This window comes from Mastomys coucha, unplaced genomic scaffold (genome assembly GCF_008632895.1).
Source record: "Mastomys coucha isolate ucsf_1 unplaced genomic scaffold, UCSF_Mcou_1 pScaffold20, whole genome shotgun sequence".
Lineage (NCBI taxonomy): Eukaryota > Metazoa > Chordata > Mammalia > Rodentia > Muridae > Mastomys > Mastomys coucha.
Genome location: NW_022196903.1, coordinates 100,756,965 through 100,781,226, shown reverse-complemented (window position 1 = coordinate 100,781,226; position 24,262 = coordinate 100,756,965). Strand labels below are relative to the sequence as shown.

Below are 24,262 nucleotides of genomic sequence, written 5' to 3'. Positions count from 1 at the left end.
GACGTTATAGGGGACACTGTCTCACAGCAAACTCCATGATCCTCTGGCTCTTACAGTATTTCTGTGTTAGTTGAGGTTTCTATGGCTACAATGAAATGACATGATCCAACATGGGGAGGGAAAGGTTTACTTGGCTATAGCTTCCATAGCACTGTTTATCATCAAAGGAAATCAGCACAGCAATTCAAACAGTAACCTAGATGCAAGAGCTGAAGCAGAGGACATGGAGGAGTGCTGCTTAGTAGCTTATACATCGTGGCTTGCTTAGTCTGTGAAGGACCACCAGCCCAGGAATCACACAACCCATAATGGGCTGGGTCCTCCCACCATCAATCACCAATTAAGAAAATCTCCATAGGCTTGCCTATAGCCTGATCTTATGGAGACATTTTTTTTTTTTTTTTTTAATTGAGAGCAGAACTATCAGTTGCTTCTCTCCTTTGCAACTTTGCATGTCCCCTTTAGGTATGGAGGGAGGCATTGAAGTTAATTTCACCTCAAGGCCCTCTGGACCATTGTATCATGAAATATAAAAAAAAGGCACCATCCCTCGCTATTGCCAGCTACTATCTGGCCCAGGCAATCTTACCACCTCCATTCCTAGTCCTGTGCAGGAACCGCCCATACCATGGTTCTCTTGCTGTGGATTCTGCTCAAATTCCCAGCCATCTGCTCCCTGTGGTTAGCAGTCACAAATCCCAGTAATCTGGTAAAATCAAAACTTGTAATTTGAGGCTTGTAATTTATCAGTCAGATTTATATTAGTAAATTCTCAACCCACAAAATGCCAACACCATGAACTCAAAACTCAATTGATATAAACAAACTACACACCTGGATGAGGCAAGCACATCCTACTTAACATTTAATCATGGTTCTAAGAAATCCCCAATACTTAAGGCTCCCAGGACTGACTGTGTGTTTCTGGCTCCTCTTCCTCTCCTATAGGTTCCCTCTTATTTCTTCCTCTGCATCCCTTCCTCTGTCTCTCTGTACTCTCTGGACTTGTCTCTAAAATTCTCAGCCCTCCTTCCTTTTCCACTGCCCAGTCACAGGCTTTTACCATATCTTGTGCCTGCCCTCACCTGAATATAGACAGCAATCCACAGACCATGTGTCTGAAGTGCATGGTATCTTCAACAGTCGGAACTTACTTTCCATCTCTGGAGACAATCAAGTCAGAAGAAATACCCTGCAATGTCCTCCTGACCATAAAGCCAAAAAGACTTTTCATGCCTGGTATTGGTGTTTTAGGTCATCTTTAGTTCTTGGAGGGAGTGCTTGGGAGAAGAAAAGTTCACTGAAAATGTATATGTGTATTTACACATAGACTTATGTGTACTGTAAGTTTTATGTAGGTAATCATTACTATATATGATTCCCTATGGCCTTTTCAGACATTCTTACTGCTGGTTTACCTTATCCTTCCTCTGTATATATATCTCTCCATCCCTAACTAGAGTCTTCCTCCCTTTCCCCCCCGCTTCTCTGATCAGATCACTTGTAGCCTGCTATTGCTCTTTCTATTGCTCCTTCTCCCAACCTGCATTCTACAACTGTCCCTTTTCATATTCCAGTTTTCCGTGGTTACTTCTGCCTGTATGCTCACACCTGAAGATATGAATCTAGGAGCCTCAGGTAAGTGACAACATATGATATTTGTCTCTCTGGGTTTATAGTTCTACCCATCCATTTTATCTGAAAAAGGAACACGGTTTTATTTTTTTATTTTATAGCTCATTAGTACCCCATAGTTACATGCAGAAGATTTTTATTATCCTGTTACCAATTGAAGGATATTTAGGTTCTTCATTTCCAAACAGCTGTTCCTAACCTGAACAGCAGTAAGCATGGCCAAGCAAGTATCTGTGGGATAGGATGCCTAGTTCTTTTGGCATATACCAAGACATAGCTAGGTCCTATGGAAGATTTATTTTCACTTTTGGAAAGCTCTCCACATTGATTTTCATAGTGGCTGGACTGATTTGCAATCCTACCCAGAGTGATCTTTCCTTTTCCAGCTATAGCAAGATGAAATCACAAAAAATAGTTTTGATTTGCACTTCTCAATTTGCTAGTGATGATGAACATTTTTTGAGATATTTCTTTTAAGAAATTTATTTCTTTTGCTTCTTTTGAGAATTCTCTATTCAGGTTCCAGGCCCAATTTTTATGTTTTATTTTTTTAAATACTTTGTGTTTCAAGTTCTTTATGTATTCTTGATATTAATCCTCTGTCAGATGTATAGCTGGCAAAGATTCTCCCCCATTATGTGGACTTCCTCTTACCTTGTTGATTGTTTCTTTAACTGTGCAGAAGCTTTTTAGACTTATGAAGTCACAATTGTCAACTGTTGGTCTTAGTTTTTGGGTTAATGATGTCCTATTTAAGCAGTCCCTTTTTACACCTATTTTGTCTAGTGCACTGTGTATGTTTTCTAGAAGTTTCAGATTTCACATTCAAATCTTTGATCCATTAAGAATTGTTATGCAAGGTGATAGATACAGGTATAACATAATTTTTCTACATACAGACATTCAGTTATCTCAGCACCATTGGTTGATGATGCTTTCTTTTCTCCAGATTATGTTTTTGGCATCTTTGCCAAATTCTTAATAGATGAAGTTATGTAAACTCTTGGGTAGAGTTTCAATTCCATTGTTTTGCATGTCTGTTTTAATGACAGTACCATATTGCTTTTATTCCTAGGCCTCTGTAATTTACTTTGACATTTGGAATGATAATTCTTCCAGCACTGTTTTTTGTGTACAAGTTTGTTTCGGTTCTCTGGGGTCTTTTGTGGGTCCAAAATGAATTTTAGCATAGTTTTTCTTTTTAATGTTTCTATAAAAAAATGAGATGAGGATTTTGGCTGAGATTCCATTGAATCTGTAAACAGCTTTAAGTAAAATTACTTTGGAGAAAATTAATATTTCACAATATTAATCCTACTAATACATGAGGATGGGTGTCTTCCTATTTTCTAATGTTTTCTTCTATTACATTCTATAGGTTCTTCATTTCCTTAGTTACATTTATTCCTTGACATTTATTTTTAGTTTAATGTGAAGGGAAGTGTATCCATGATCTCATTATGTATATGTTTGTTGCTGGTGTATAGAAAAGCTACTGATTTGTGCATGTTGATTCTGTTTTCTGCCACATTCCTGAATTTATCATTTATAGAAACTTTCTGGTAAGTTTTTGTTTTGGGATCTCTAATATGTATTGTCATGTTGTTTGCAATTGGGATAAGTTTGACTTCTTCTTTTTATATTTTAATCCCTTAATTTCCTTCTCTTGCCTTATTGCTCCAGCTGGTGCACCTGAGCACAATATTGAAAAGAACAGGGATAGTGGGCATCCTTGTCTCTTTCCTCATTTCAGAGGGACTGCTTCCAGTGTTTCTCCATTTCGGATGATTTTGGCTATGAGTTTCTCATATATAGCTTTTATTATGTTGTGATATGTTCCCTTTATCTCTATATTTTCTAGGACTTTTGTCATAAAGACACATTTTCAAACTTTTTTTTCTCTGTCTATTGAGATGATCATGAGGTTTTGTCTTTTTATGTGGTTTATTATGTGTCCTGACTTATGTACAGTGACCCACCCCCGTATTTCAGGGATAATAGCAACATGGTCATAATCTTTTTGATATATATCTGTCTGTATTCTGTTTGCAACTATGTTATTGATCATATTTGTCTCTATGTTTATCAGGTATATTAGTCTATAGTTTTCTTTCTAACTTTTTTCCTTGTGTCTTTCCTGGCTTTGATATTAGCATGACACTGGGTGTGTATGAACTTAGGGGTGTTCTCTCGTCTTTCTCTTGTTTTTTCTTATGTCTGGTTTAGGAAGGTTTGACTGGAACTTTTCTTTGGAAGCTCATAGATGGTACAAATTTCCTGTGAATTGAATTCATCTGCCCTGGACTTTTGTTTTTTAAGCTGGAATGTTTTTTATCATTATTTCAATATCCTCATTTCTTATGGGTTTGTTTCCATTGTTGATGTCTTCTTGGTTTAATTTTGTTGGTTTGGCTGAATCTAAAAACTCATCCATTTCTTTTACATTTTCTAGCTCAATGGAGTACAAGTTTTTAAAATATTCTGAGTTTATTTTGTGTGTTGTAATGATTCCCTTTTCATTTCTGATTCTGTTACCTATTTTCCTTTATTGTGGTTAGTTGTGCCAATAATCTATCAATAACATTTCTTTTATCATGAAACTTGTTTTTAGATTGGTTGATTCTTTGAACTGCTTCCTTTGTTTCTATTTCATTGGATTCTGCTCTGATTTTTATTATTTCTTACAAGTGAATGTGTTTGAATTTGGCTCTTTTTCCAAATTTTTGAGTTGGATCATTGAGTCATTTATTTGTAGTTATTCTGATGTTTTTAATGTAAGCATTAGAGATATACATTCCTCTTGTAAGACTGTTTTCAATGTGTCTCAGAAGTTTTGGTGTGTCATATTTTCATTTTCGTTTAGTTTCAGGAAGTTTTTTTTTTTCCCTATTTCTTCTTTGACTCATTTATCATCCAGTACTGAGTTGTTAAATCTCTTTGAGTTTGTTTGTTTGCTTGGTTGGTTGGTTGGTTTTTTTTGAGACAGGGTTTCTCTGTATAGCCCTGGCTGTCCTGGAACTCACTCTGTAGACCAGGCTGGCCTCAAACTTAGAAATTTGCTTGCCTCTGCCTCCCAAGTGCTGGGATTAAAGGTGTGCCCAGCGAGTTTATTTATTATTAGAGATTTGTTTGCTGTCAATTTTCAGCTTTATTGAATTGTTGTCAGAAAAAGATACAAGAAATTATTTCAGTCCTTTTGAATTTATAAAAATTTGTTTTGTATCCCAGGATATGCTCTGTCTCAGAAAAGCTTCTTTGTACAGCTGAGTGGAATGTGTTTAGGTAGACTATTCTGTAGATATGTTAGTCCATTTTATATATGATATCAATGATTTTTGATGTTTCTCTGTTTAATTTTTGTCCAGATCACTTGTCTCTTGGAGCAAGCAGAGGTATTGAAATCACCTACTACCAATGAATTGAGGTTAATTTGTGTCTTTAAATCCATTAGTAAAATTTATAATGAAATTGGGTGCTTCTGAGTATGGTACATATATGATCAAGTTGGCTTCATCCCTGAAGTGTATATGTGTTTTTGGAAATGGCTTGGGTGAAATGAAGTCTAGTGTACAGCAGGGGCTGAGCTGATGTGTAGGACCTATCTACCAATTTATGTCTGGGATGTAGAGGTTGCTATGTGAAAAGGTTGAATATTACAGGATAGAGGCCTGTGGGGGGCTAGGTAGGGAGGATTCTGACAGAAGCCTATTGATCTCAGTTTTGACACAGGAAGCTTGGGGCAGACTAGACTTAGACTCTGGCTGTGGGCCCTGGGCTCAGTCTGGCAGGTTGCAGAGGGTATGTGGATGGAGAGTGATGGGGCACTCACAAGGCTAAGCACCCATGATAGTTGGAGTGTGGTAGCTGGTCAGGCTAGGCAATGGTACTGGATGACGTTTGTGAGCTAGACCTGCTAGGTTGGGAAGAAGGCATTCATGTGGAGAGTCAGGAAAACTTACCAAGGTAGACCCTGGAGAAGGATGTAAGTGATTTGGTTGGGTTGGGAGGTTGGATATGGCTCAATAAGTGCAGTTACTTTTGACAGATAAGTCATCTTTACCTTTAGATGAAGCCTAGAAGTTAAGGCTAGAGAAAAAAGAAGTCTCTCTCTCTCTCTCTCTCTCTCTCTCTCTCTCTCTCTGTGTGTGTGTGTGTGTGTGTGTGTAGATTCATGTGTGTGTTCATGTGCGTGTGCATGTGTGTGTGTATGAGAGAGAGAGAGAGAGACTGAGAGAGAGATTGAGAGAGAGAGGGAGAGACAGAGACAAAGAGAGAAATAGGGAAGGAGGGGAAGAGGGAGGGAGAGAGAGTTTGGGTATCAATCTTCAAAGGCTGCAATTATCTGACAGTGCTGGCCTAAATTCTTCAGAGAATTTTCACAGGGTGGATCAAATCAAAGGCTAGAATCACATGTAACCAAGGGCTGTGCTGTCAAGATACAGTCTGCACACTATGCCCAAGTTTCTTATGATGGAAAACATTCATTTTCTTTAGTTCTAGAAGGGTTTTGGAACCTAGACATATAATCTCAGCTCTGTGAAAAGGCATTTTATTTATTTATTACATTCATAAAAAAGAAAAAGAACACCACAACCAAGTCCCAGTTAGCCTCGGGATGTGGTAATATTGTTTTTAAAAAACTAATAGAATTGATCCCTAGGTTAAAAATCTTTCAAATGCCCTCAAATTTTCTAATATCCTGTTATCTTTAAATGGGTAGTGAAGAAAAAAGGCAGGTGGAAAGAAAAAAAATAAGAAAAACCCTGATAATAGGGTAAAAAAGGGAAAAATATATGGTAATAAAATATATGTGATGTCAATGAAGAAAGAGGACTATTTGGAAATATGAAGGAGGTTAGGAAGTGAGGACGGGGAGACTGGAGAGGACAGAGGGAGATGGAGATGAGTTACGACAAAATACAATGATATATGTGTATGAAAAAAGCCATAATAAAACTTATTACTTTGTATGCTAATATAAAAACATAAAAAGAAAGGAAAAAAATTCTTCAAAGCCTTTGCCAATGGGGAGCCTTACTCCCCGTATGGACCTATGTTGAGCTCCTCTGCTTGCAACACAGTGGCTGGTCATTAAATATTTGTCTTTCTTTGAAATTGTTGAGCAACCTACAAATTAAGTAGCAAGAAGCAGAACATTAACTGTTATTTATAGATAGTCTGTGTGAGTTCACAAGGCAAATACAGCACTATCACACGCTGGGTTCTTCTTTTCTTTTTCTTAGTAAATGTAACCATATATGGAAGGTCAGACCACATGGGAAGAGGGAAGTTGACTCTCCATGGGTAATAACCTCTAGTTATTCTTTGATTTCAATCATGGTCCTTTTTACTATCAGTTGTTAACTTTTAAAACAAGAATTTGAAAAAAAATGGAAAATAAAAGCATACTTCTTAGACAAACAAACAGGTGTAAATAAAGTTCCTGATTTCCAACTGGTAAAGATAAACCTGTGGGCCTGGTTCAGAGACCTTGACCTGAGTCCAAGTAGGCAGTATATATCAGACTGGTGAGAGATTACAGAGGGAATTCAACCCATAAGTGTTTAATGAGTCAATGACTTGAGCCTTCCATTTCTACAGTTTTAGGGTCATCTTCTTTAGTACTTAGAAGTATTTTGAAGAATATCAGCATAAAATATTAAGCTTGGGTCAGAGTTTCCTTCCTCTGCTGTTTTATTTTATTCTAACAAGTGAATATTTATGGAAACCAACTTATTCAAATATTTATAAATAGCTTTGTGACCTTGAGCAAGTTTTGTCTTTGTTTTTGTTACACTCAAGCTACTGTTTCCATACTCTGAATCTCAGTGTCTTAGTTTCTTTCTCTGTTGCTGTAAGAAAATGCTCTGACTACCACAACTTACAGGACAAAGGGTTTATGTAAGCTTACTGTTCTAGATTATAGTTCATCATAATAGGGATGTGAAGCAGCTGGCCACATTCCATCTACAGTCAGATGAAACAAGAAATGAATGAATGCATACTTCTCCCTTTCTATAGTCCTACAATCCAGGATTCCAGCCAGGAAGAGATGCCATACTCAATGAATTAATATCTACATGAATTAATATCTGGACAATTTGTCCAGAGGCACATCTTCCATATGATTCTACATCCTTCATGTTAACAGTTAAAATGATCAATCCCACCCACTATCAGTAAAATGTTGAGAAAGGAAGAATTACATCTAAGTAAGTTTTCTTTCAAAAGACCCAAGTATTATCAAAAGCATTCTAACCTACTAGTATGGTGCAAGGAAAAGAATGCACTTGTTGATCATAATGGGGAAGATATATGAGCTGCTGAATACTTAATTCTCAAAGTTTGGCCTTTTCTATAAGCAATATTTTAGCATGATAGATTGTTTTCTTAAGAAGCTCTTGAAATATGAAACAATAGATTCGAAGTCTTACTTGTAGAGCTAACATTGGAAACTTACTCACTCATTTTGACTCATTTTTTCCTAATGTTTTCATCTTCCATTGTGATGTCAACCTACATATTAGTCCAGATAATGGCAATGATGCTCGTTTGGTCTGAGACAGTCTAAGGTCTTTTTGATTGTACTTTGTTGCTGAGTGGAAGCTGATGTCTCTATGTTTTTAAGGCTATTGTTTAAATAATTGCAATTGTTAAAAGTCACACTCCCATGAGGAAGAAAACTTCCTCCTGCCTTTCTTTGTACAACCTGCTGTAAACAACTTTATATGACGGATTTAATTTCAGATTCAAGTTCTACTCTTTTGATGGCTGTATGTTCATGAACATACAGTGTTCTTATTTGTGAGATAGTGTTAAAACTATCTTCCTGGAGTACCGTTAAGCTTAAATGTAACTATCTCTACCAGAACTCAGTACTCTGTTTGAAGAAAGAATTTTATAGCTGTTAAGGTACTTTTCTGGTCTTGATCTTGATCTTTCTGACTCTGTTGACTGAAGAAAGCTGTCTGAGAATCTAGTGTGGCTTTAAACAGGGGATGAGCACAATGGCCTGACCCAGAGGATTTCCTTCAGAGATGCCTGGTGACCCTTTAGTCATTGAGGGAAGAGCTCAGCTGACTGCTGTACATACGGTTGGATAATTTTCAGGATCCTGTGGGGACATATCTTTCCTCCTAGGTTGGGACAGACAGAAGTTTCATCACCAGATGGGTTTCTCAGTCTTCAGAGAGCAGATGAAAGAAGTTATTTCCTATGATAGAACTCAGAAAGAGCTCTGGAGTTCTTAGTCTTGCCTCTGACTGCAGCCTCTAATACTTCAGCTCTGCTCAATCTGACTTCACTTACTCCATCCTAATTCTGCTAGCCTCCAAGTTTCAGGACAAATAGTTGAACACATTTTTTTTTTCCTCAGACAGTTTGCTGCATCAGAAACCTTAGAATCTCCTGTCCACCAGGGGATTCAGCAGCGCTTCCTGAACCCCTGCAAAGCACATTGCCTAATGCTTAAAGACCGCCACCTGCTCCTGAGCAGCAGCCAGCTTTCTGTCTCATCCTGGTCCTTCTGTTCGTACCAGTACAAGTGGTTTGCCAAGATCCAGTTGTGTCACTGCCCACTCCATTTGCTATGACATTACAGATTTCAATGAAATGTTTCCCAAACAGATTTGATACGAGTGAAGAAAAAGAGCTTTTAGAGATGCTTTAGAGATGGCAAGCCTGAGCTGCTAAAAAAGTGACTTTTCACTTGCTTTGGATACGGTAACTCTACCATCTTTGGGAAGGAGGAAACTAGAAAATGAGGCAGAATCTACATTCAGGTCCATAAAGGACTACTGCTTTAAAGCAGTTAAACCTGTGTCTCAGAGACAGTTATAATCTGAATTGTTTATGCAAGGTAAATGCTGATTCCTATGCCATATTGTCAACCACACATCAAAGCTTTGGCATCAGGATTTATGTTATTACTCAGGGGTTGACACATGCATGAGCTTCAGTCCCGGTGTGAGGGTAGGATGGGAAGGGTTATTAGCTCAAAAAGTACTTCATTCCTCTGGCTTTATTAAAGGCTTTGGGGTCGGTTTCATTAATATATTCTGTTATAATAAAATTCATTACATATGAATCATTTAAAAGTAGTTCCCAATTTGATCATTATTTTCCATTACCTGATCAATTACTCATCCCAACACACTGAACGAGGAACAGCATAACTTTCAAAATGTCCAGGTAGACATCTCTCAATCTGCTTGTGCATTTGCACTGTTCATAGCTCAAGCTATAGAAGAACTGACTAGTGATGATGGTGGGCTGGGTAAATAGGTTCACAAACTCTTAGGTTCCTTTGAGTTAGAGTAAGGTCTATGACAAAGAAATACATGTGAATAGCATCCTATACTAGCTAAGATTTATGGATGATGTTTCATTCACTGTATTCAGTTTCCCAGTAGCTCCTGTGAGGTTAGAATTATTGTACCTGTTTTAAAGATGAGGCTGCTGAAGTTCTCAAAAGTTAACTTTGTTAGCATTTTGTCTAGGCTCTGCCCCACAGTTACCTGGCAACAGCTAGGTATGCCTGACTCACTGTAAAAGGGACTGCTTGCCCCCTCTGCTCTCTCTCTCTCTCTCTCTCTCTCTCTCTCTCTCTCTCTGTGTGTGTGTGTGTGTGTGTACTACCCTGTCAACTCTTCTCCCCATGCTCTGAATAAACTCTTCTATACTATACCATCATGTGGCTGGTCCCTCAGGGGGAAGGGATGCCTCAGCATAGGCCTGCAGAGCCTTTCCCCACACTTTACCACATATTCCTTCCTTCTCTCTTTATCTTTTTATAAAACACAACAAACTTGACCTCATTTATATACCAATGAGAAGCATACCTCAAGTTTGCCCTCCACCCAAATCCTATGAAGACTGGTGTGTTTATTGGTTTGGATGTGAGCATTAACTGATCTATTTTGTACTAATATCCAAACACTGACATCATCTTATATGATAACATTGTTAGCTTTTAGATTTGTGGAAGCTAAGGCATCCCAAAAGGTTTCACATGAAAGTCACAAGAATATTAGGTCACATACGGAGGACAATGTCTATCCATGGGGCAAAGATAGCCCAGGATAATGCCGGGCGTGGTGGTGCACACCTTTAATCCCAGCACTTGGGAGGCAGAGGCAGGCGGATTTCTGAGTTCGAGGCCAGCCTGGTCTACAGAGTGAGTTCCAGGACAGCCAAGGCTACACAGAGAAACCCTGTCTCAAAAAACCAAAAAAAAAAAAAAAAGATAGCCCAGGATAATAAGTTGTAATTAGGCCTCAGACCTGCAACATTCTAACCTATGTATAAATGCCTCAAGTTCTAATCAGGTTTTGTAGACTGATTCAGCACGTGTGTCTTCACAATAACAAATCTACTCTCACATGAGTAATGCCAGCCCACTCATGAAGTCTCTGCCCTTGCCCTTAATAACATTTTAAAGGCCCCAGCCCCTAACACTGTTACATTGGGTGGGATTAAATTTTCTACCCAGAAACATTAAAGCACACCTCTACACCACTATACCTCCCAAGTAAGGATTTATTAAACCACACAATTCTTGACAATCTTCAGCACCCCCACCTCTGACTGGCTGTGTTGCAGGTGTGGTGTGAGCCAATGGACACGCTAAAACATTCAGAATGAGCTGCCAAAACTGGAGGGGACAGCTCTTGGCAGCACATGTCATTTGCATTGTTGTAACACCTGCTTGTTTTGATGCAAGATAAGGGTCTTGTCAGAATTTCCATATTCTCTCTATTCAAAGGGAAGTCATTTGGCTGACTCTAGTCCCTCTGGTCTGCAATTTGGGACATAGTATGTCAGCTCAGCTTGCACGGCTTTATCATTAAAATCATTGTTGACCATTTCAAGTTAGTTTTGAATCAAATACATATGCTTGTTTTTTGCTTTCCAGTCTATTAGGGGGAAAAGAACAAGGGAGACAGAGCTTGCTGTTTGATTAAGTTAGGGGAAACAAAAAGCATACTGGCAGATGTGCTCAGTATAGCATAATTTTCCTGGAACGAGTCAGCCTCAGACTTACCTGAGTGGTTCCTTAATCACATACTTTTCAAGATGTGACCCCTTGGCTCTCAAGAACTGGAACTAGGGACCACAAGGCTTAAAGTCACTTATTTAAATGAATGATGTGGAACAATTTGTGCCTATGTACCCAAGGGCTGTTGTAACTACCTACCTCAAAAATAAAGTCTTTAAACAAGAATTGTTTTCTTACACTTTTAGTGGTCAAGGATTTGAAATCTATGGGCAGGACTATCCCTTTTCTAAAGGCTCCAGGGCAGATCTCTTCCATGCCTTTCTCTTCGCTTCTGATATTGTTGTCTAACTGGTACTCTGAGTCTATAAAAAGTGTCCCATCTCTGCCTGTATCACTTCATGACATTATTTCTCTGTGAATGTTTGTTATTTTTATGTATGAACAATAGTTTTATGGGTAGGAATCTTTAAGATTGTGTAGGATCTTGAAGAGTTATGATCTCATCTTAGCATAATTACATCTGCAAAGATCCTCTTTCCCAATAAGGTGATAGTCACAAGTATATAAATGAAGGTTTTGACACCAGATACATAAACTAGTGACGTGACTGCTCCAAGGGATGGTTAAGTTGGAAGGTTTTTTATGTAAAACAGATAAAAGCATCTTGTAGAGTCCAGAGCAGAGATACAAAATAGCAGGCCAGCAGAGTAGACTTGGTCATGAGAGGAGGCAGGGAAAGGTGAGAGAGAGGAAGACAGAGAAGACCAAGAGCTAAGACTAAGAGGGGACCAACAGAATGATTAGCTAAAATAGCAGGGTTATAAGGAGAAAAGAGAAGCACAGGAGCTGGAGAACTTTACTGGAGGGGAGGGCCAGGTTGCTAGCAAGGGTTTCAAAATGTGTAACAGGTGCTTGGGATGCCAAGGGAGAATGGAGCCCAGAGTGGTAGGCTGATAGATAGCACAGGCAGTCTTTTGTGCCTTTTGTGATGGATAAAGAAAAATGGTTCCTTTTGTTAGGAGGGAAACTGCCTCACAATTCCTAAGGAATGCTGGCCTTTGTCTAACCTCTAGAATTTAGGGGAGATGGAATTTCCCTTGGGCCTGACAACAGGGTACTGCTAATTAGGAATTATCTAGACTTTTTTGAAGACTCCATTCAATGCAAAAACAATATACACTTTCTTTTTTAATGGAAAGAATACATTTTTTTTACATCCCGATATGAAAATTTAGCAGGGTTTATGAGAAATAGCATTTCACTCAAATTAAAGATGTGTGTTGGTTGGTTGTGTGTGTGTGTGTGTGTGTGTGTGGTTTTTTTTCCTATTTTTTTATTTCAGGATAGCCATTTAAAATTCTGAAATCTTATTTAAAATGTGCTTTGGGGCATGGGACTTCTTTCATAATAAATAGATCTTCGATGTCCTAATTTTGAAACTAACTTTTTAACTAAGTGGAAAATTGTGATGTAGGTCCCTACTTTGCAGCACATCCTAAAGGTACAAATGCTTTTACTATCAGTCTCTCCTATTTATGTATCACTCCATCTCTTCTATCCTATGCACTATTTGGGGCCCTGAAGATATACAAGTCAATGTACCTCAAGTTCTTATCACTGACAGATTTGCATTCCAGTGGCAAAGAATGATAAGCAAATGAGATATTGTAAATAACTTGGCAAGCGTTATGATCAAAGTTAAGAAAATTATGTGAGAACTTAGTAGGAGGGAGAGATAAGATGAACATAGAATACTTCCTGAGGGGACTAGCTTGGATGAGAGGAAGCAGAGGGAGACCTCTGAGAACCAATGAATAATAGGCATCAAGAGGCATGGCCAGTTGTGATGAGTAATGGAGAGGTTTCCTCAGGCCACCATTGACTGAATTATGTCAAACCAGTATTCTTGTGGTTAAATTCTGGGTCCCATTGTGGTCATTTAGAAACAAAGGAGGTACCTATGACTAGATTAGCTGGTGAGCATAGGTTCTTCATGACGTTCTGTAGAGAAGAGGGTGCTGCCCATCTCTTCTTCCCTGCATTTCTCCCTTCTTCATTCCTGTCCTCACTTCCCCCTTCTTATCCTTCTTAAGCCTATACACCAAGGATGATGTCAACCCACAAGGTAAGAAGGCAGCCGTGTAAAAGGATGAGGTCCGAATATCTCTCTCCTCTGTGTTTTTATGCTAAAATACAACTGCAAAGGTAACACTAGAAGGTGGAGTCTCGAAATGGGTAGGGATTGAGAGTGGAGTCCTCATGAATGGGTTTGTTTCCCTAAATTCCAGAAGCCAAAATAGAGAGAGGGTTAGTTCCTTTTGTCTGCCTCTTTGAAGAAATCCCTCACTGGATCCAAACCATGGTTGCAGCCTAATCTTGGCTTCCTGCGCATTTAGAATGCAATAGATAAATTCTCACTCTCTAAGCCACCTTGTCTTTGATATTTTTATTTCAGGAGTTTATGCTGACTGAGACAACAGTGAGCCGTTAAGAACCTCTTTGTATTTGGATGTTTTGCCTGAGTTTTTCCCTGGAATGAGGTCTAGTAAAGGCTGAGTCTTATGAAATATAGGAAATCTTTAAGAAAAGAAAGAAGGAGAGAAAGAAAGAAAGAAAGAAAGAAAGGATCATCTTGATGAAGTATTTTCTCAACCACCACAAATGAGTACACATTTCTCCTTGCAGATTCATAATGATTTCTCACTATTAAAGGCTCTAAAATATCCTGTAGAAAGAAAATCCATATTACTTTAACTTAACATTCTCAAATTTCTTTAATAATGAAACTGTGGCATGGAACTATGAATCTTAAGGTTTCCTGGGCATGCACTGATATACCTTGAGGACCATTAAGAACCTCTTTGTAGCCGGGCAGTGGTGGTGCATGCCTTTAATCCCAATCGAGGCCAACCTGGTCTACAGAGTGAATTCCAGGACAGCCAGGGCTATACAGAGAAACCCTGCCTCGAAAAACCAAAAAAAAAAAAAAAAAAAAAAAAAAAAAAAAAAAAAAAAAAAAAAAAAAAAAAAAAAAAAAAAAAAAAAAAAAAAAACCTCTTTGTAATTGGATGTTTTGCCTAAGTTTTTTCCCTGGTATGAGGTCTGGTAAAGACCGAGCCTTATGCAAGACAGGAAATCTTTAAGAAAAGGAAGAAAGAAAGGAAGAAAGGAAGAAAGAAGGAAAGGAAGGAAGAACAAAAGAAAGGATTGTCTTGATGAGTACTTTGTAACCACCACAAATGAATACACTTTTATCCTTGCAGAGTTACAATTTCCTATTATTAAAGGCTCTAAAATATCTTGTAGAAAAAATCTATAGGAAGCAAGAGACCAGGGTACCACTTCCCCAAGAAGGTTCAGGAAGCATTCCTTTCACAGTCCTGAGTGAGAACATGTATGAGGCTGGTACTCTAAGTTAGGCCAAAGAAGTAGAAATGATAACAAAAAATTATATTGAAATATCTATAATCCCTAAGATAGACTTTTTTAATAAATAAAATTTTAATTTAAAACAAATTATAGTTTTAAGAAAGCCTACATACTTATTGTTAAAATAAAGGAATGGGTTTGACAAGATGGCTCAGTGGACAACTGAAATTGATATGCAACCCATGTGACCTGAGTTCCATCCCCAGAACTAATGTAAATATATAGAAAGCTAACTCCACAAAGTTACCCAATGACCCTCACATGTCCTGTGACACAGGCACCACTAGTGATAATGGTGATTACAAATTAAAAAATAATATATGGATATATAAAGCAAAATATAACCCATTTCATTCACGTATATCTATTTTAACATTAGATTCTACTGTGTTTTTGTGTTTTGTGTTTTTTCCACTGAACTCTGTAGTTTAACCATGCCTGTATTTAGAATATTACTACATTTCACTGGCATATCAACATGAATTTTTGCAAAACAGTATATGTGTTATATTTAGTTGATTTAAGCAGTGATGCAGCCATCATTTCCCACATATGTCTTTGATACCTACACAATCTACTTCTAGAGATAGATGTAGAAATCTTGAGTTAGATACACAGCAGAGATTCCCAGTAGGCCCATAGTATCCATCCTTGCTTTCTTTAGTAGTTTCGTTTGCTTCTAGAAGCATCACTCTAGATAGAAGCTAACAACTTTCTCCAACTTCCTTTCAGAAACCTATGGCTTTGTGACTTACTATTAGCCAATAAAATAGGATTTTTTTTGAACAGTCTCATTTCTAAAAAAAGTAATATTCTTCTTTGTTCCTTCCTTGTTCATGTTGATTGAATATAATTCCATCTTGGATAACAAGGTGACATGTTAAGGATACAAGTATAAGAGTGAAGAAGTCTAGGCTCCAAACATCTCCCAGAGATCTTTATACTTTCCTCTGGGCTTGTTTTACAAAGCTAAAACTTGAGTTTCTATCTTGTTTAAGCTACTGCAGTTTTCCCCCTTTTATATATGCTCTTAAATGAAATTCTAGCTTGTTCAAATGGAATGCATATTGAACAATTTGACAAATTAGAACTAAATGTCCTGAAAGGGGCTGTACCGACAGACACGCTCATCAGCAGTGAATGAGATTGCCTGGAAGAAAATTGAACTCATTATGAATGATGTAGTCTTTATCATTTTCATTCAGGGAAATTTTAAGCATTTTCAGAACCTTTGCTTGATGCTCCCAAAGCTATCGCACTTGCCAGAAAAAGAAGTAGAATTGTATAGACTTCTCTGTACACCTTGACTTCGTCACTGAACACCTCTGTGATCCTGAATTAATCACATTCTGAACTTTTAGATCACCAGCTTCTTAATTTGTAAAATATGTTAATCATTGAACCTCTTGATGAGGAATAAACAATGCATGTGCCATATGTATCAAGCAGTATCTGCTACTTGTGTTCAACATATATCAATTACCTGGTTTTGTGGGTTATTGTGGGGGATACAGTAATGAACAGTCTCTGAAAGTCAATAGCTAGATAGACATGATTGGATAAAAGACGTAGTCACAGACACTACAGTCACTACAGTGAAGAAATTTCCACAAAGGAAAAAATATCACAGGAATTAATGTTACTTCTGTTAGGAGGGTAATATCAAGAAATTCACTGTAAAAGATTTGAGGAATGGAAAATTTCCATCTGTAGAAATATCATTGGACCTTATTTTAAATTGGCTACTGTAACAGTAGCCAAATGTTGGGTTAGGAAGATATGGTGGCTTGAATGAGAAATGTCCTTCACAGAATGCTTGATCCCCAGTTAGTGGCACTGTGGGAGATTAAAGAACCTTTAGAAGACAGAGATTGGCTGGGGGATGCATATTATTGGGGGTAGGCTTTGAGAGTATATATCCTTGACCCATTTCCAGTTTGCTTTTTCTGCCTCATGTTTGGGTTTGAAGATCTGATCTCTCATCTTCTTGCTCTGGCTGCCTGCTGCCATGTCTTCCCTATAATTATAAACTTAAATACACTTTTCTTTTTCATAAGTCACTTTTGGTCATGGTGCTTTGTCACAACAATATAAAGATAAGTAAGATAGAAGATACAGATGAACTAGTGAGCCCGTGACTAAGGTACAAAGCACATGTTGGGATAGAATCTGTCTGGCTACAGCAGAAAGATAAGGTTAGATCTCATGAAGATTGCACCAAATAGTTTGCAAAGGTTCTTAATACACATGGGAATCTCTGTAGGGCCTTGGTTTCAATGTGAAAAAAAGAAATAGTCAGGACTGATCTATGACAGCCTAGCAGTGTGAAGTATGGACTGGCCTAGTTAGGATGTAGAATGTAGTGAATATCACCTAGGGGTTTGGATAATGATTGGCATGAGAAGGAATATATACTCTGCATAGAAAAAATGTCATTCCAGCTATCCTTCAGGGAAACCAAGAGCCTGGTGGCTTCCACAGTTTATAAACTAATCAGAAATTGAAACTATGAGGTGCTGTTGACTTCTGCTCTTTAGCCATAGGGCAAGTGTGTTTCTGAACAATACATTTTGAATTTGGAGGCATTCAAAACTCTCTGTGAATGTCTAACAAAATGGAAGGAAATGAGAGCATTGCATTAATATAGGGAAATGTTCATGTTGGGTATATATTCACTAACATGAGCCAGATGTCCAAATCATGGAGAGCCAGTGAAATTGAACAGCAGAAGGGTCTGTATTGTATTCAGAAAATAGAAAGTTATCTCACTGCCTTGCCTTGCACTTTAAAAAAAAAGGCATCATATTATTTTTTATTCATTTATTGTGCATATGTGTGTTGGCAGGGTGCATATATGTGTGAACATATGTGGTCACAAGTGTAGGCAAATGTGAAGAAAAGAGGTTGGTATCAAGACGTCTTCCTCATTTGTTTCTCTACCTTACATTTTATGGTCTCTTAATGCTTTTGGAGCTGCTTATGAAGTTTGCCTGGCTGACTTTTGAGCCCTTGGTATACTCTTATCTTCACATACCAGTTCTACCACCTACCTACCTACTCACCTACCTACCTACCTACTTACCTACCTACCTACCTACTTACCTACCTACCTACCTACTTACCTACCTACCTACCTACTTACCTACCTACCTACCCCATATATCTGTTTATCTGAAAACTGTAGTGCTATGAGTCAAGGAAGTTTTTGACTCATCTAAAAGATTACGCTCAACTCCCAGAGTCTGCCTTTAGTCCCCCATTTCCTGGTCCTCTTTAGAGAAAGTTATGATGCCCTATCTTATTCCATTGAGGCAATCAATGAAAACACAGATGCTAGAATAAGTTTTCTAGGAGCCTTGTATAATATAAATTTAACCTTACGGATGACCTATTTCTTCACATGTCATTGGCTATGAGCAAACCACCCCTGACATACACATACATACACACAAACACACACACACACACACACACACACACACACACACACACATACACACACACAAAGGGTTAGGATGTTATTAATTACACAAAAGGGTGAATTCTAGAGGATGACTGTATTTGATACTTCCCATTGTGATAGAATGTTCCAAATAATTACCTTAAATGAGGAAGGGTTAATTCGGGCTCATAATTTTAGAGGTCCCACTCCATCATGGCAGGGAAAACAGCATGTCTCATGATGATGGATGAATGTGACTACAATTGCTGATATCTTGATGGGTTGACAAAGAGTTTTGGTCAGAAGCAGAAGTGTCATCTTCAAGGTCTACCCTAGATATCCCCATTTTCTAAGTTCAGCCATCACCTCAGACATTCCACAACCTGTGAGACCATGTTATAAGCTGGAAATGAAATATTCAAACAAATGAACACATGAGGTTGCCTACTTACCTCAGTGTCTCCATGATGATTAAGTTATAAGCAAGAGTGAAACTTAAACTGACCTCTTCTTATAAATGCCTTAAAAGCTTTTTCTAAGCCAGCATTCTATAAGGATGAAGCTTCTCAGCTCAAACGCCAAGATTGTGAAGCTCAATGGTGAGAAGCCAAAGTATTGCTAGTCTGGCATCTCTTAGGTGCTGGACAGCTGGAGATGAACTCAGATCTCACTGCTGTGGGACCTCAACATTACTGTGTCCCATGAAATTGAAGTTGGTGGTGGTCAGAAAGCTATCATAAATTTGGTACCAGCTCCTCAGGTGAAATCTTTCCAGAAAATGCAAGTCTAGGTAGTTTGTTAATTGGAGAAAAAGTTCAGTAGGAAGCTTTGTTCAGAGGAGAGCTTGCCTAAGCCAACCTGGGAAAAGCCATATGATAAGCAAAAGCAACTCAGAAGCCGCACCCTGGCAGCAGTGCAGGGTGCTATCCCTGAAGATTTAGTCTTCCCAAGTGAAAGTGTGGGTAAGAAGATCCATATGAGACTGGATGGCAGCTGGCTCATGAGAGCTTTTTTAGACAAAACACAGCAGAATAGTGTGGCATACAAGCCCACAGGTAAGAATGTTAATTTTGAATTCCCAGAGTTTCAGTTGTAAATGAAAATGACTGAATAAAGTGTCATTCATAGTAAATAAATAAATAAAAATAAATAAATAAAATGCCTTAAAAATATAGAACTTAAGCTCAAACCATCAGAGCCCACAAACAAACTTGTATAAGTAGAGAAGCTCCACAGGACCAATGAAACAAAGCATCTGAGGTCAATTATGTATTTCCTTTGTTTTACCTCTATGTTTCTTGTAAATGGCTCTTTTATTTCCTATGATAAAGAGTGTGCAATTATATGGCTTGGGCTGCACATAGAGCTTTATTTCTCCGTCCCTAATCTAAGTCTGGAAGCTTCTAGCCTCTTTACAATCTAATCTTCCAAGCTTACTGATTCAATCTGGCTTCTCTCTGCTTCTGCCTGAATTACTCTGTTTGGCTTCATACTAACTTTGGCAATAAATATGCTCTAATGCTATGACTCCTCCTCATTCTCTGGCTCATTCTGTCTTCACCTGTGTCTAGCTTGTTTTCTGCAACTTATCTCTGTCTCTTTAAAAAAACACCATACACCTCAATTTCCCTCTCTCTCTCTCTCTCTCTCTCTCTCTCTCTCCCTCTCTCTCTCTGTCTCTCTGTCTCACTCTGCTCTTAAGTAGCCCCTCTTTCCTGCCTCACTTTCCTGTGATATTCTCATGAGAGTTGGGTGTATCCTATCTCTGACTGATAATGTCGACTCTTTCTCTAATTCATCACTTTTTCTGCCCCTCAATTAGATGTCACTTTCAAATATGGCTTCTTCCTTCTACAAACTAACCTCCTCTTCAGTGTTAAGGATTAAATGTGCCTATTAAGGGTGCATCTGTATTGTAGCCAGATCATACTACTGTAATCCAGGGCATGTCTGCATTCTGGCTGGATCATATAGACCTAGAAGGTCTTTGCCAGTGCTTCCCTATTGCTGGATTAAATTTCCTTTCCAGCTTATCTTTAAATGTTGTCCTTTTGGGCTCTGTCATTAAAACTCCTGAACCACTTCTGGTTTGGAGTTTGGGAATTCATGTGTCATTGTTTGCTCCAATAAACTTAAAACACTTCAGTTTACCTTTTTATAGTATTTGTCTACCAGGGAAGGCATTAAACAACAGTTATTCTAGGTCAACTTGGAATGCATTGTATTTAACTGTCAATCCTTATTGCCTGGTACACAGTAAATAATCAAAACATGTACTTGATGGTGGTTTTGGGTGATTGGGTGTGAGGAACTATTGTTTGGTATTTGAATAGGAAGCTTTAAGAATGGGTGATGGGTTTCTGGCCTGGGCAAATGGAGTCTGATTCCATTATGACACAAAAATGAATGGGAGAAATTGATGTTTAAATTGATGTTAATTGACATTTAAGTTAAATAAGAGATTAACTACCATACATTTCCAGGTGAAGGAACTTAGCAAAACAGTTCTTCACAACTCTCAACAGACAGGTTAGTAATCGTATTAAAATGATCTTGAGTTGGTGGATCTCAGGCTGGGAGGTGACATCTGTATTTCTTACAAACTTCTAGTTAATGTAAATAATATTGCAGTAACACACTGGAGTGGTAAGTTTGGGATCAATGAATATCAACAGTTTCTCTTCTGAACTCCCTAAGAAGTTTTGTGAAATCTATTCTCTTTCATAGCTAGTATTATCATTGTATTTAAATATTTTCAAAGGGTAGACTTGCCAGTGCTCTCACTATATACATTCTAAAATTTGACTTCTTTCCTTTAAACATATGTACAGACTCATCATTAATATCTACAGATTCATCAGTCATTGGGGTTTTTCATCGGTGTTAATTGGCAATATACTTGAATTTTTTTCCTTATAAAGTCCCACATATCATTATTGCTTTCCCCTGTTGAACTCACATTTCCATCCTATGTTTCCTATAAAATTCCTAAAGTTATATCTATTTGTACTGAATTTTCACTCCCCATTTTGCTTAATTACTCAAAACACATACATGTGATTTAAATTTCTTTTTTAAAATAGAAGTTGACTTTTTAAAAAAAGATTTATTTATTATTATACATAAGTACACTGTAGCTGACTTCAGACACACCAGAAGAGGGTATCAGATCTCATTATGGGTGGTTGTCAGCCACCATGTGGGTGCTGGGATTTGAACTCAAGACCTTCGGAAGAGCAGTCAGTGTTCTTACCTGCTGAGCCATCTCACCAGCCCCCGATTTAAACTTTTAAAAGTCTGGAATTTCTCAGTGTTACAATTTCTTCTGAGATTATGAATATGAATCCTTGACAAGTGGCTGAAAGAATATATGATAACAATATTAGATAAGATGAAATACAACAGAATAGTATTAGAAATGCATCTTTTGTGAGATATTTGGAAGTGGCTTTCTTCTTTAACTAGCCTATGCATCAAGAAGAAGACAATTCATTGTTGGAGAGAGAGGTAGAGACAGTGATACTGTCATCTTTATTCTTTTCTAAAATTTTGAAATAGTAGTTATTTGATTCTATGATCACCTTTCTAGATATAGACTAGAAGTTACTGAATAACCTCTCATCAAATGAATGCACTGATTGATGTGCTCTTTAAATTCTCTTTCACATGATTTGAAAGCAAAAGATTGGAGACACCTCAATCATGTTGATGTAGCAAGGACCAATAAAGGTAAGGGCTATGCTTTTCTTTGGTTAGAAGGGAGAAAATGAGGACAAAGAATGGAAAGAAAATTGACAAAATTCTGACCCTGGGCACTGTCTAAGGTTAACAGCTACTAAGGCATAGTACATATTGAAATAGAGGATTTGTAAATGAGGCTTGGGTGTACATGTGCCCACACACTCCTTGGAATGGTTACACATCAAGTCTAAGCATCTGGGCAGAGGCCAGGCTGATGGGGAGACAAAGGGCTACATAGACAGAAATTCACACACATGAAATGAATATTGCAGAGACTCTACTAATTCAGACTTGTGGAAGTAGAGAGTGCTTATTAAGAAAATTTTGTTCTACGTATGGAAAAAAAGAAAAGGGATGACAGGTTATCAAAACAGGATACATGGGGGCTGAGAAATACAAAACTGCTTCAGGACACCCATGTGTATATGAATGGCTGATGCACAGCTGTACCCCGTGCTTATGTGAGTGTTAGAGTGACTCCTGGCTCAGCAGCACTTTGTCAGATCAGTTCTCATTGTTCAGGACACAATGTACCTGGGTTAACAAAATTCATCACTGTAATGAAGGCCCTTTCACTTAGCCTGGTTGATATTAGAAGTTTCTTTCAACACTAAGGTGTTTTGATTCTGTGACTCAGTCACATTTTAAAGGTATGTAAAATATAGTGATAACACCAGTTCTCATTTATTCTTTCTTTGATTCTTAGACTTGAAAAGGCCTGCTCACATGGCTTGAAAAGCCACATGCGTGCTTCATTTATTTCCACTGGGATGTCACTTAGGAGAAGACTTCTACTATTAAATTGGTTGTGGAACTCTCTTTGTTTGCAACTTTATCAAATATTCAACGAGAAAATGCCTGTAGCCCTAGGCTAGGGAATGGCTGCCTGAGCTGAACAGAAAGAAAGAAGGCAAGGAGAGAATTGCAGGGTCATTGTGAAGTCCTGTGTCTGACACCCCAGATCCATTATGTGCCTACCTCTTTGATTTCTTCCCCTGTCTGGGCTGCAGGCTTTTGTCTGCTCTATTGATATCTGAATATGATCAAATACCTTGTGACATTTAAGCTTAAGCAGCAAGACACTCCTGAAAACAACCGTGGCTCAATATTCTCCATAGAACTAATAATAATTCTGCTTCCTTCATAACTATAAAGAGCAACTGATGCCTCGTGGAAAATGTACAGGAGACTGGATTTTCTTAGAATCAGCGGGCTAGAAAAGCTCTTTGTTCATAGAAGTCTACATAGTTTTTTTTTTTTTTTTTTTTTTTAAAAACTCCCTGTATCCTTAGAGACAACCGAGGGGAGGATCATTTATAAAATGTTCTAGATCCTTGTTTTGACAGTTGCCACATCTCCTTTTCCACCTCTGTCCTATTTTTCCACTCCTGACCTAACCATATTCATCTCTACCCTTACCAGCTAAATAGGTTACAGTAGCTATGGGTGCTATAACACAGCAAGCCAACAGGGATGTTAAGTGTGGATCAAAACTTTGCTTTGCTGGGAACCTTCAGTGTGGGAAGGCAAAGTTGTTTTTATCTAACACACCTTTTATTTGCTTTTTCATCTGCCCAAGCACACTCACCATATCAAGGTACTTGACTCTCAAAACTGGATGCAAAATTTTATCTCTTTACCCATTTTCTCTACAATTTTTTTTGTCAGATTCTTGAAGAAAAACAATTCTCTCAAAAGTAAAGAACCATTAATATGATGGGCTGGTTTTGTTTTGTTTTGTTTTCAATGACATGAGTGAGTGACTATCATGGTTGCTCCAGTGGAGAGCAGAATTCAGAGTACTTCCTAACTCTATCTTTTGGTAACTGGGAAGTTCAGCTAAACACATGATGGACAAAGAAAGATAAGTAGTCAGAAAACTGGCTTCAAGAAAGGAGCAATGAGGTGAGATCATGCAAGCTTGGTTGGCCAATATCCCTTCAGTTATCCACATCTGGGATATTGTTAGGAAGCTACTTAATACTTCTTACTTTCTTAATACTTCAGATAGGAAGTTG

General features: G+C 38.0%; 1 long non-coding RNA gene across 1 annotated transcript; it reads left to right on the top strand.

Moving 5' to 3' along the window:
- The first annotated feature begins 1,604 nt into the window (after nt 1–1,604).
- Nucleotides 1,605–22,232, top strand: LOC116099358. Its single transcript, XR_004122229.1, has 3 exons — nt 1,605–1,638; nt 20,987–21,032; nt 22,182–22,232. It is a non-coding gene; the product is annotated as an uncharacterized LOC116099358 (long non-coding RNA).
- The last annotated feature ends 2,030 nt before the right edge of the window (nt 22,233–24,262 follow it).